The sequence below is a fragment of the Ostrinia furnacalis genome, unplaced genomic scaffold, assembly GCF_004193835.3.
Source record: "Ostrinia furnacalis isolate ACB-3 unplaced genomic scaffold, ASM419383v2 OfSCF0976, whole genome shotgun sequence".
NCBI lineage: Eukaryota > Metazoa > Arthropoda > Insecta > Lepidoptera > Crambidae > Ostrinia > Ostrinia furnacalis.
Window position 1 is genome coordinate 268,715 of NW_021131215.1, and position 10,824 is coordinate 279,538.

Here is a 10,824-nt window from a genome sequence, read left to right on the forward strand (position 1 = left end):
GCGCCCCACCCTGACTCTGACCTGTAAGGTACCTACCTAACCAAACCTAAACTTAAATTATCTAGGTACTTACTAACTACGAAACTTAATATTCGTAACAATCCGTAATTTGTACATTCTATACAAAAAAATGCGAATTTAAAACAAAAAGCTCGGTTATGACAGAAACAGGTTGCTATACAGTGGCTAAAAAGGGTTACATCTATTATAACACACGTAGGTTCGGTAACGCACTGACGCTTTATTTTTATAGACCACAGACAATACATGTCATAGATAATATAAGTCAAAGATATTATAACACCCCCACTTATAAAAATAAAGGTTACACTAAATAATTTTTTACATCCTGTATACCCAATAACTTTACAAAGTTGTAATGCTTTACACTGCTTAATGATTTGAACAATCTCTACTGTAGTGGTACCTTATATCTACAGGGTGTCCCGTAATGTAACGTCAAGCCGGAACTGGGTGTTGAGGCAAGTTGTGCTGGTTATCAGAAAAATATAAAAAGAAATCTATGTGGCATATTTTAAAAATAATAGGCATTTAAAAAAAATCAAAAAATTCTACTCCAGGTGACGGTCCTTTTACTCGTGTTGCCACAAATCTTCACTTTTTCCAAATTTTTTTTTTGTTATGTAACCCTGAATAATGCCTCTCTAAATTGTTATCAAAATTACAAAACCAGCTGCTCCAACTTGGATGAAAAAACACATTATTCCCAAAAAAAAATATCAAAATAAAAATTTTGCCTAGTTTAAACTGACTGTACTGAAAAAAAATTGTACTACGCGAGTGTGGCAAGTGACGTCATAATTTGGCGCATTTAGTAAGGATTCCAAAATGGTATAACACTTTGTAAAATCTTGCTGTAATTGTCGACAATTTTTGTTTATTGGAAATAATCCAGTTTTTAACTTTATCTACCTTGGTTAAAAATATTATTCTAAAGTGCCCAAAATTTAAGTTTCTGGCTTAAGTGAGGTGGAGAAGCCATTTTAAAAGGTATGAGCGGGACGGAGAGGGCCATCTTAACAAGCAGGGATGTTATGGATATGCGTAACCGTAACCGAAACTATCGGATATCCGAAATAAAAAAATGTCCATAACCGTAACCGAAAATGATTCAAAAGTTACGGATAGTTTCGAATAAAGGCCAAACTGCAAAACTCTATGAAATTTGCAGTATACACGCCGCAGCTGCAATGCCGCGCTGCCGATTTCATAGTTTTGCAGTTTGCGGTTGCAGTTTGCGGTCTGCGGCCCGTCTTGGAATTGTACCTTAAATCTTAATATTTGTTACCAACTTGTCTGGNGTTCGAGTCCCCGATAGTACATAGTAGAGCTAGAGAGGTTAGGGGCGCTCGCTAGCGAGTACGTCAAAAAATCTATGAAGATTTTATTTCTTGAAAGTAGCCGCTAGGGGCGCTGCACAATATGTCATACATTTAATGTCTTTTTTTTACGTAGTCGCTAGCGAGCACAACTAACGTAAACTCATGGTAAGCACACAGATACCTCTAACGACATCTATTGGCATGATTAGAAAGTAATTTGAAGCCACGATAGCCGAACGGTGAAGGGGTCGGACTGGCCGACTCGAGATCCAGGGAACGCGGGTTCGAATCCCACCGCCACTCGACTAATGTGGTGAGTGATGATTATTTAGCTTACCATGAGGGGCTAAGCAGCGGTTCCTAAACTTATTTAGTCTACTGCCCACTTTGAGAATAAATTATTTTTAGCGCCCGGCCCCCCGTCAAGAGTCGAGCTCAGTCGGTGTCTAAGAGTCCTCCTAGTAGATGACGCCTCCCAAGCCTCTACACAACGTCCCGATTTTTTTTCTGGGTCTCTTACCGCCCCCCTTTAAGCCTGCAACGCTCACAAGGGGGCGTTATCGCCCACTTTGGGAAAGACTGGGCTAACGGGATTATTAGTAATTTGTGCAATTTACAAATATGTAACTAACTAAAAATCTTTTAAAAAATCTAATGGATAGCGCTGATTTCGTATCGCGAAGAAATCAATTCAAATTAATTTGGAATTAAACATTACCAAATGTTTTTATTTTTCTAATGGACATGGCGCACAATTTTTGTTGAAGATGCCAAAAAAAACTACAAAAAATTAGAATGAATACTGTATTTTTACTTTTTTGATATCTTTAAAAATGACTGAAATATTCAAGCTCAAAGTGCGCTCTTCCGCTAGGAGCGATTTTCCGCGCGGATTTTGAAAATGTGACGTAGTAACATGAAAAGCTGCATGTAAGATATTATCTGTGTACAATGGTTAGAATGGTTAGTAGGGGAGCCGAAGCGGGGATTTCGGGACTTAATAAAGAGTGGCAGACTAACATACAAGGAAATACTTTGTACCTGGTTGATTACCTTTAAGTATGAATTTTTGATATAAAACGGCATTAGTTCTCATGCCTCTCACCCAAAAAATACCTCAATTAAGCCCAAATTTGAGACCGCAGCCAAACTTTGAGTGACGATGGAAACTAGCCTAGATGGAGGACACATGAAATTGAACTTCTGCTTCTTCATTGATAAAGACTTATCATTTACCATACCTTATCATTTTGTATTCCATTTTCAAGTCACTTTTTTTTCGCTTACTGTTTAAACAAAACTCGGGATTTTTTTAAATCTCAGGTCTTTTGAACGCACATCTGAACGATGTCTGGTTTTAATTTCTTCAGTTACTCCGTGACCATGGCGCTTGCAACAGTGCCGAAATATTGGAAACAACTGAAGGCAATCCCGTCAGTAATAATAATAGGAAAATGNACCGGCAGGTTTCATTCAGTGCTGTATCTACTAGCTTGGCATGGGCTGAGCGGCTCCATACGGGGCTCGCATATTCACCACGATGACAAACCGAAGTTCAACAGAAAATTGTATGATAATGGTAGTAATGGTAGTGAATTTTCGAAAAATTTTCGAAAATCTATGAATGCAGTTCTCTTTCTTTTCAAAAATAAAGGAATGTTTTCTTTCAGTATAATTTTCTGTCTACAGTATTAAGAGTACTTTCCCTCTAGGTGGCATTACAAAATTCCACCCTGTATACAAGAAATCTTCGCATTAGTCAGAGTCCTCAGCTTGTCACCCCTCGCCACACCACCGGCTTCATGTCTAACTCCTTCTCAGTCTCAGCAGTACGGCTCGGGAACGGCCTTCCTGCGAGTTTTTTTATCTCTGACATGTGTTATTTGTACCCCAATAAAAGAAAGAAAGAAAGAAAGAAAAATTATTTATTTGACAACTAAAAAGCACAAAAAACAACGAGGCGGAGAAAAAAAAAAATGTTGCCAAAGAGGTCACCNTACGGGTCGAATTGAGAACCTCCTCCTTTTTTTGAAGTCGGTTGAAAAAAAATGTATACTTCCGCAACGCGAATTTTTTTATACTTCAGCATATTTAGGACACCCGGCAGCGTGTCCTGCCATGATCAAAGAAAAAAGAACTCGCAATTTAGCAGGTACATTAATTTGACTGTTTCACAACTCTAAATCTATTTAACTTACACTATATGAAATTTATCACATTTATCAAAGCTTCTTAGCTTGTCTATGTCCCAAAAATTATAAAATGAAAAAAGTAGTTGTCAAAAACCTTTTTAAGGCGGATTTTTTTCAGTAAGGCGGGCGCGCGCGCGTCTATAAACGAGGTCACAAAATTCGGAAAGAACATAGCTAAATCTATTTATTCACCAATTTTCAAAAATTCCGGAAAACTTTCCAAGTAAAATTAACAAATAACTGGACTATTTACTTGTTATTGAGCACAGAGACACAAACTTGGTTATTTTTCCAGAAAATTTATATTTAAGTGCATAAATGTAAAAATGGCTTCATAGTGCACAAAATTGGCAATAGGTGGCATAATAATGGTTACTTTTTAGCGCCTAGTTTGAAATGTGATTGAACGATGACAACTAACAACAGTTGTCAGATAGGTAAAATTTTATTTTAGTTGGAAAAAGACAAAAAGTGGTAAATGGGTTAACGTGCGGGGGCTGCAAAATCATGTTGTGACGTCACGCGCGAATATTGGAAATTTTTGAAAATTTTAAAATGTCCGTAAACTTCTCGAGGCTCTATCTTCGGTAATACTGGATGGATTGAGGTGAAATAAAAACTAGTGTAATGTGTGTGATCTAAACTTTAAATTAAGTCATAATTTAACTTAATATTACAACTTATGCGTGTTGTCCATTCTATTTTTACCTATTATTTTCATTGTTTTGGGAATTTTTTGGCAGTATGGTTTCTGATACCATTTATTAAGCCGCAATAATCGACAGTTTTTGGGATGTTAATCCCATTTTCTGATGCGATGCAAAATGCATCCACGATCATTTTCTAATTAATATTTTAATTTATTTTACACACATGAGGTAAGTCCCCGTCTGTGAATTTATTTATTTTCGTGGTTTATATTTTTTGGTATTTCCATACGTGGTAGGTACTTCATGTGATCGTTTCTTCCAGAATTCCCTAATTGTTGTTTTGGCTGAGGGTTTGGGATGCTGAAGACTGCGAGTGAAGTCTAATTAGCGAGCAGTCTCCGTAAGTATTTGGATACCATAACTTGTTCTTCATAACATACTGCCATGTGACGCTGACGCACCTATTTTTCATTTCAGATGCGGGAATTTAAATTTTATAATTTCGAGAATATAAAATAATTTTGTAATATTACCTACAATTCTCAAACTTCTGGACCTGCAACAGTTTGAACGCTTTCGTGTCATGGAAATGCACATGCTTCATCTGGCACTGCACACTTGAGGATGTGGAAGACGCCGCTTGTGACCTGAGAATGTGCGAGTCCCGTTGAACCCCAGAAGAAGAGAGGAACGTTCAGGGTAAGCTTACAAACTGCATGCCTTCCAAGGTACCCACTTTTCCATCATTCAAGTAGGAGTCTTTCTGACCTAGTTATTTTTTTCATTAAATCTTGTCATATTAAAGCTAAGTTTTAAATAATTTGAAGTGGCAATAAGATTCACTAAACCGAACCCAATTTTCTGAATCGCTGAATCCCTTGAGGTTCGCACTAACGGTTACACTATCCCCCTTATCACAAAAAGTTAGACTTTGGTTGAACTCTGGTTTAAATTGACATTTGGTACGGAAATGTTACTTTAAACCAGGGTTCGTCTCAGGTTTAACTTTTTTGTAATAAGGGGGTATAAGTTTAGTTGTGTAGATGCACATATTGCACATATTAAAATAAGTTACATAATTATATTTAGTGTATCCATACAACTGACGAGAATAATAAATTGTGTCAATTGAGAGCAAGTGAGGTGCTCTAAATCCACGGTGGGTGAGTCGGTATAATGAGCGCCCCACCCTCACTCTGACCTGTAAGGTACCTACCAAACCTAAACTTAAATTATCTAGGTACTTACTAACTACGAAACTTAATATTCGTAAGAAAGTTCACACTCTATACAAAAAAATGCGAATTTAAAACAAAAAGCTCGGTTATGACAGATGCAGGTTGCTATAGGGTGCCCTTAAGGTGCCTCCACTGGCCCTACCACACGGACAGTGGCTAAAAAGGGTTGCATCTGCTACTCTAGCGGAGACGATAACAGCTCCCTGCACGAAAACTAGTCGTGCCCATTTGCGTTCCGGCCCCAAGACGGCTCCTGCGCCATCTACATTAAAGGGCCGCGCTCGAAAAAAACGGGGCAATGCTTCATTTGCCCCCGCGCCTGCCAAGTAGCTCCCCGTCCCTTGCCACCGCCGCCTGCGTCCATGGATGCTGCATGGTCAGAGGTGAGCGTGTCAAACGTGGGAAAAAGAAAAAGCACAGTCTGGCTCGGACGCCGAGGAGAAGGCGGACAAGTCCGGGCATTGGAGGTCTCTGCAGCGATCGCGGCCAAGACAAACTGCTCACTCGACAATATCACACTGGGCAAAATTAGTGAGACACCCACAAATGGCAAAGAGTCGTCGGCTGCTGGGTGCAGTGCAGGGTGGGCATCCGTGCAGGTACTGCTCAAACCGATGCCATCTAGTTGTGTCGCCTGTTGGGGCTCTGGCCCTACGGCCTTCAAGTGTATCGGCCTGATCGCGTTGGTTTGGCTGAACCTTTACCTACCTACTTACTTACTAGAAACTACATAATACGATGAACCCACATGTCTTGTAACTATACAGAACGAATGGTCTCCAAATATGATTTTTGGAACCTCAACCAATATTCACTAACCGGTTAATTACCAGGTTAACGATCAATTTCCTACTAATCGATGGACATACCGGTGTATGGTCAACGCTTGTCCGGTGGACCATCAGTTGGTACTGAAGATTATCCTTGAACCTAATACCTAATTCAAACGCTTCCATNTCTTCCATGGTCGCGTGGTCGGAAAAAGGCTGTAGATGTAACCTATTAGGTTGGTCCTGAATTCAGTTCTTAGTGGAAATGCAAGTAATACCTACAACTGAAAAAAAAAACGGTTTTTAAATTTATCTGACGCTTGTGTACAATATGACTAGTTTATTGAAACTTGTTGGTGATCTAAATAAATAAATATCTGAGCCACTTCCAATTGCTTTACCAGTATGGTGACGGCACCAATCATGGACATGTTAAGCGCACTAAATTACGAATTTCGTTTAAAAATTGGATGTTTTTCACGATACCAAAATAGTGATTTTTTTCGGCACTCAAATACATGAGGAACATTTAAATAAAACCAAAAATCCTGTATGTTTAATGTATAATTAATAAAAAATATAAATTGAAATTTACGAAATCACCATTGATGGACATCAAAAATTCAGTAATGGACACCCAGTCATGGACATGGACCCAATTATACATGGTGGAATTTTGTAATGCCACCTGGAGGGAAAGTACTCTTAATATTGTAGATAGAAAAAAATTCTCAAAGAAAACATTCCTTTATTTTTGTAAAGAAATAGAACTGCATTCAAAGATTTCCAAAAATTTGCTTGCTACATCCAGGAATCGAACCAACTAAAATCTGTTAAAAATTATACCCTGTATTTTTATTGCATCGATCGTTAGGGTTAAGTATAATGATGAAATCTCTCTAACAAACTTGATAAATCAAATGAAAGGAAAACCATGAAATCTTAAATTATCTTAATTATTTACAGAAAATTGTATCTTCTTCTTCTTCTTTTCGTGTCGACAACAAACCTACACAGTGTCAGCCCAAAACTCCGCCACAAGAGTGGCGTTGTCAGTAGCACTCATCAAATCCTCCTGAGTGCAGTTGCTTGGGCACTCAGGGCATGACATCAGGTGCCTCATCGACTGGGGAACAAAACCGCATCTGCACTCCATGTTCAAGCCATCCAAGAATCTCCACCTGGCCNGCTTCCATGGTCGCGTGAAAAGGGTTTAGATGTAACCTATTAGGTTGGTCCTGAATTCAGTTCTCAGTGGAAATGCAAGTAATACTGGTAATACCTACAACTGAAGAAAAAAACTGTTTTTAAATTATCTAACGCTTGTGTACAATATGACTAGTATATTGAAACTTGTTGGTGTTCTAAATAAATAAATATCTGAGCCACTTCCAATTGCTTTACCAGTAGGGTGACGAATTTCGTTTGATGTTTTTGACGATACCAAAATAGTGATTTTTTTTCGGCACTCAAATACATAAGGAACATTTAAATAAAACCAAAAATCCTGTATGTTTAATGTATAATTAATAAAAAATTAAATCAAATTGAAATTTACGAAATCACCATTGATGGACATCAAAAATTCAGTAATGGACACCCAGTCATATTATTTATTGCACCGCCTTAGTCTCTCTACTCGACCTGTGGTTGACTGGCAGAGAATGCCACTGTACAGTTTTATGTGCAAAAGTATAAATAAAGAAAAATAAAAAGAGCCGTGGGGATTTCTCCATAAAGTACTTTTTAGTTACTAGATATGTAAGTAGTTGCCTGGATTAAAATGTAGGTGGTAGGTATTAGATCTGATTTCAGATTTTGATTTTTAAAATCATAAAATGGTTGGCTAGCCGCGTGCAGCCAAATGAGTGCACCCGTGTAACGCAAACCGAAGCTAAGATTAGAAGCCATTCACCCAGTTAAGTATGCAGCGGAATTCAGCGGTCAACGCAAGAACAATTATATCTTTGGACTGGACCAGAATCGCTCAAATACAATCTAGTGTCTAAAGGTCGCGACCCGCGATAAATGGGATCGAAAACAACGAATGACAGAGGCTATCGCAGCATTGCGTGGGCTCCGCCGCGTGCGCACAGCGTCCCGGGCTCCCGGCAGCCGCGAGCCAGGGCTCCGCTCCACATTACTGGCTTGGCTTGGGCTACCCAATTACTATTGTAGTGTTTTATTTAATAAAACATTGATATAGCCACGTGTGAACGTTTGTCCATTCTATCTTTTAAATGTTGATGCACCACTTGCCTACAAAATGTTCATCAATATTTACCTAGATACGATACGTATATTCAAACTTAAAGAAGAAATACGGTATTTACTCAGGAATTATGAAGATGGAGGAGTGTCGTATAACAATGAGTCAGGTTTGCTGACAGCCACAAACACGACTTCTGCCGGCGGAGACGGTTAACTCCTGTGTCATCATCACACTGACACCTGCCACGTCGTTTGTGGCTTCATCAATGTTTCGTTTACCCTACGGCATCGGCATGTAGGCTACTTAGGTAGGTATCACGATATTATTCCATCCGCTTCATCTCTACAATAAGTGTCTCTACAATACCTACTTAGTAGACTTTAACTTGGCGCTCTTTCCTGATAAAAAGCGGCGAAAAAATCAAACATTACAGTGAATTTATTTATAAATATTATTTAACCAAGACCGGAGATAATACTAATGATGTCAGAATTATTATTGAACTATTTACATAATTTATAATACTTAAGTACTTGCATTGTATACATTCAATTATCTTATTTGTTGAAAACAAGTTTAGTTGCTAATTTAGTGTTATGGTCCCTTGACTTTTTAGCAAACAAAAAACGGTAAATATTAATAAAAATAAATTGATAAATAAGTAGTTACATAGCTCATAAAATTGATTAGAGAGTTAGGGTGAGTTGCACCACCTAACTTTGACCGTAACTAATAATATAATAAATAATAAATAATAGCTTTATTTCTATTAAGTAGTACAGACTTAACATTTTCAGCGGCTTCTGCACTAAGCTCACGCTTGTATCGCAGCTGCCAAACTATAACGATAACCGGTGCTTTTTGTATAAAGTTTGACAGATTTTTGACGTTTGTCAAAGTTAAAGTAAGATGGTGCAACCCAGCCTTAGTGTAGTACAATACGAGTAATACTGGTATAAATATAATTTTCAGCCATAGGACGTACGTCCACTGCTGAACATAGTGATAGGCCTTCTCCCCCAATGATTTCCATAATGTTGACCGGTTGGTAGCGGCCTGCGTCCAGCTCCTTCCTGCCACCTTTATGATGTCGTCGGTCCACCTTCCGTCCCATGTTCCGTTTTCCGGTACGCGACCTCCACTCCAGAACCTTGTTGCCCCATCGGCCGTCAGTTCTGCGTACTATGTGCCCTGCCCATTGCCACTTCAGCTTGCTAATCCGTCGGGCTATGTCAGCGACTTTAGTTCGTTTACGGATCTCGTCATTTGTGATTTGATCGATTCTTTGTAAAACGAGCATGTAATTATGTATTCTAGCAAATAAATTATTGAATTTGAATTTGATCTCGTAAAAACACACTGAGCCTATGATCAGGGCTATCCCTTCACGCTGTGCAATTTTGATTTCTCTACCATACTTAATGTATAGTGCAGATTTTTTTTATGTGACAGTAGGCAAACGAGCAAACGGATCGCCTGATGGTAAGTGATTAGTGATTACCGTCGCCCATAGACACCCGCTATCCCAGGGAGTTATAGGTGCGTTGCTGGCCTTTAAGTGAAGATACGCTCTCTTCTTGAAAGTTTGCAGGTCGTATCAATTCGGAAACACCGCAGACGACAGTTCATTCCACAGTTTGGTTGTACGGGGCAGGTAGTTTCTAGAGAAACGTACTGTTGTGGACTGCCAACTATCTAAGTGATGGGGATGGAGGTGCTGATATACCTACGTTTAGGTTGACTGACAGTGTTACAGATCAAATTTTGTCCGCGACTTTGTACGCGTGGATCCCGTTTTACCCCCTTAGGGGTGGAGTTTCGTAAAATCCTTTCTTAGCGAATGCCTACGTTATAACATCTACCTGCATGCCAAACTTCAGCCCGAGCTGTCCAGTGGTTTGGGCTGTGCATTGATAGATCACTATGTCAGTCAGTCAGTCACCTTTGAGTTATATTTAGAAAATACCCTACTTTGCAAATAAAATATTTGAATTTGAACATTTACCGGTAGGTACATACCTAGATAAAATACAGGAAAAAGTTCATTATCCTACTCGACTACCTAATTATGTGTATTATTATAGCATGCAAATAATAATAAACAAAAATAAATTATCAATGATAACCAATAATAATAAGTTTTGACTAACTAATTTATACTTGCAACTTGTTATTTGCTCTTAATTAAGTAGGTAACATGTGCTTGCGGTCCCAGTTTAGATCGTGGTGTGGTAATACCTACCACAGAATAATAGTCCTTCTTGGTTAATACTCATTGAGTTGAATGAACTTGAGTGATGCTAGTAGGTATTTTGACAAGGCAACTAAGTAAACGCACGATCTTGGGGAGGTCATTAGATGTAGATCGCAGGAACAAGAGACGTCCCCCTGCACTGCCTTGCGATATTATTAATTAACT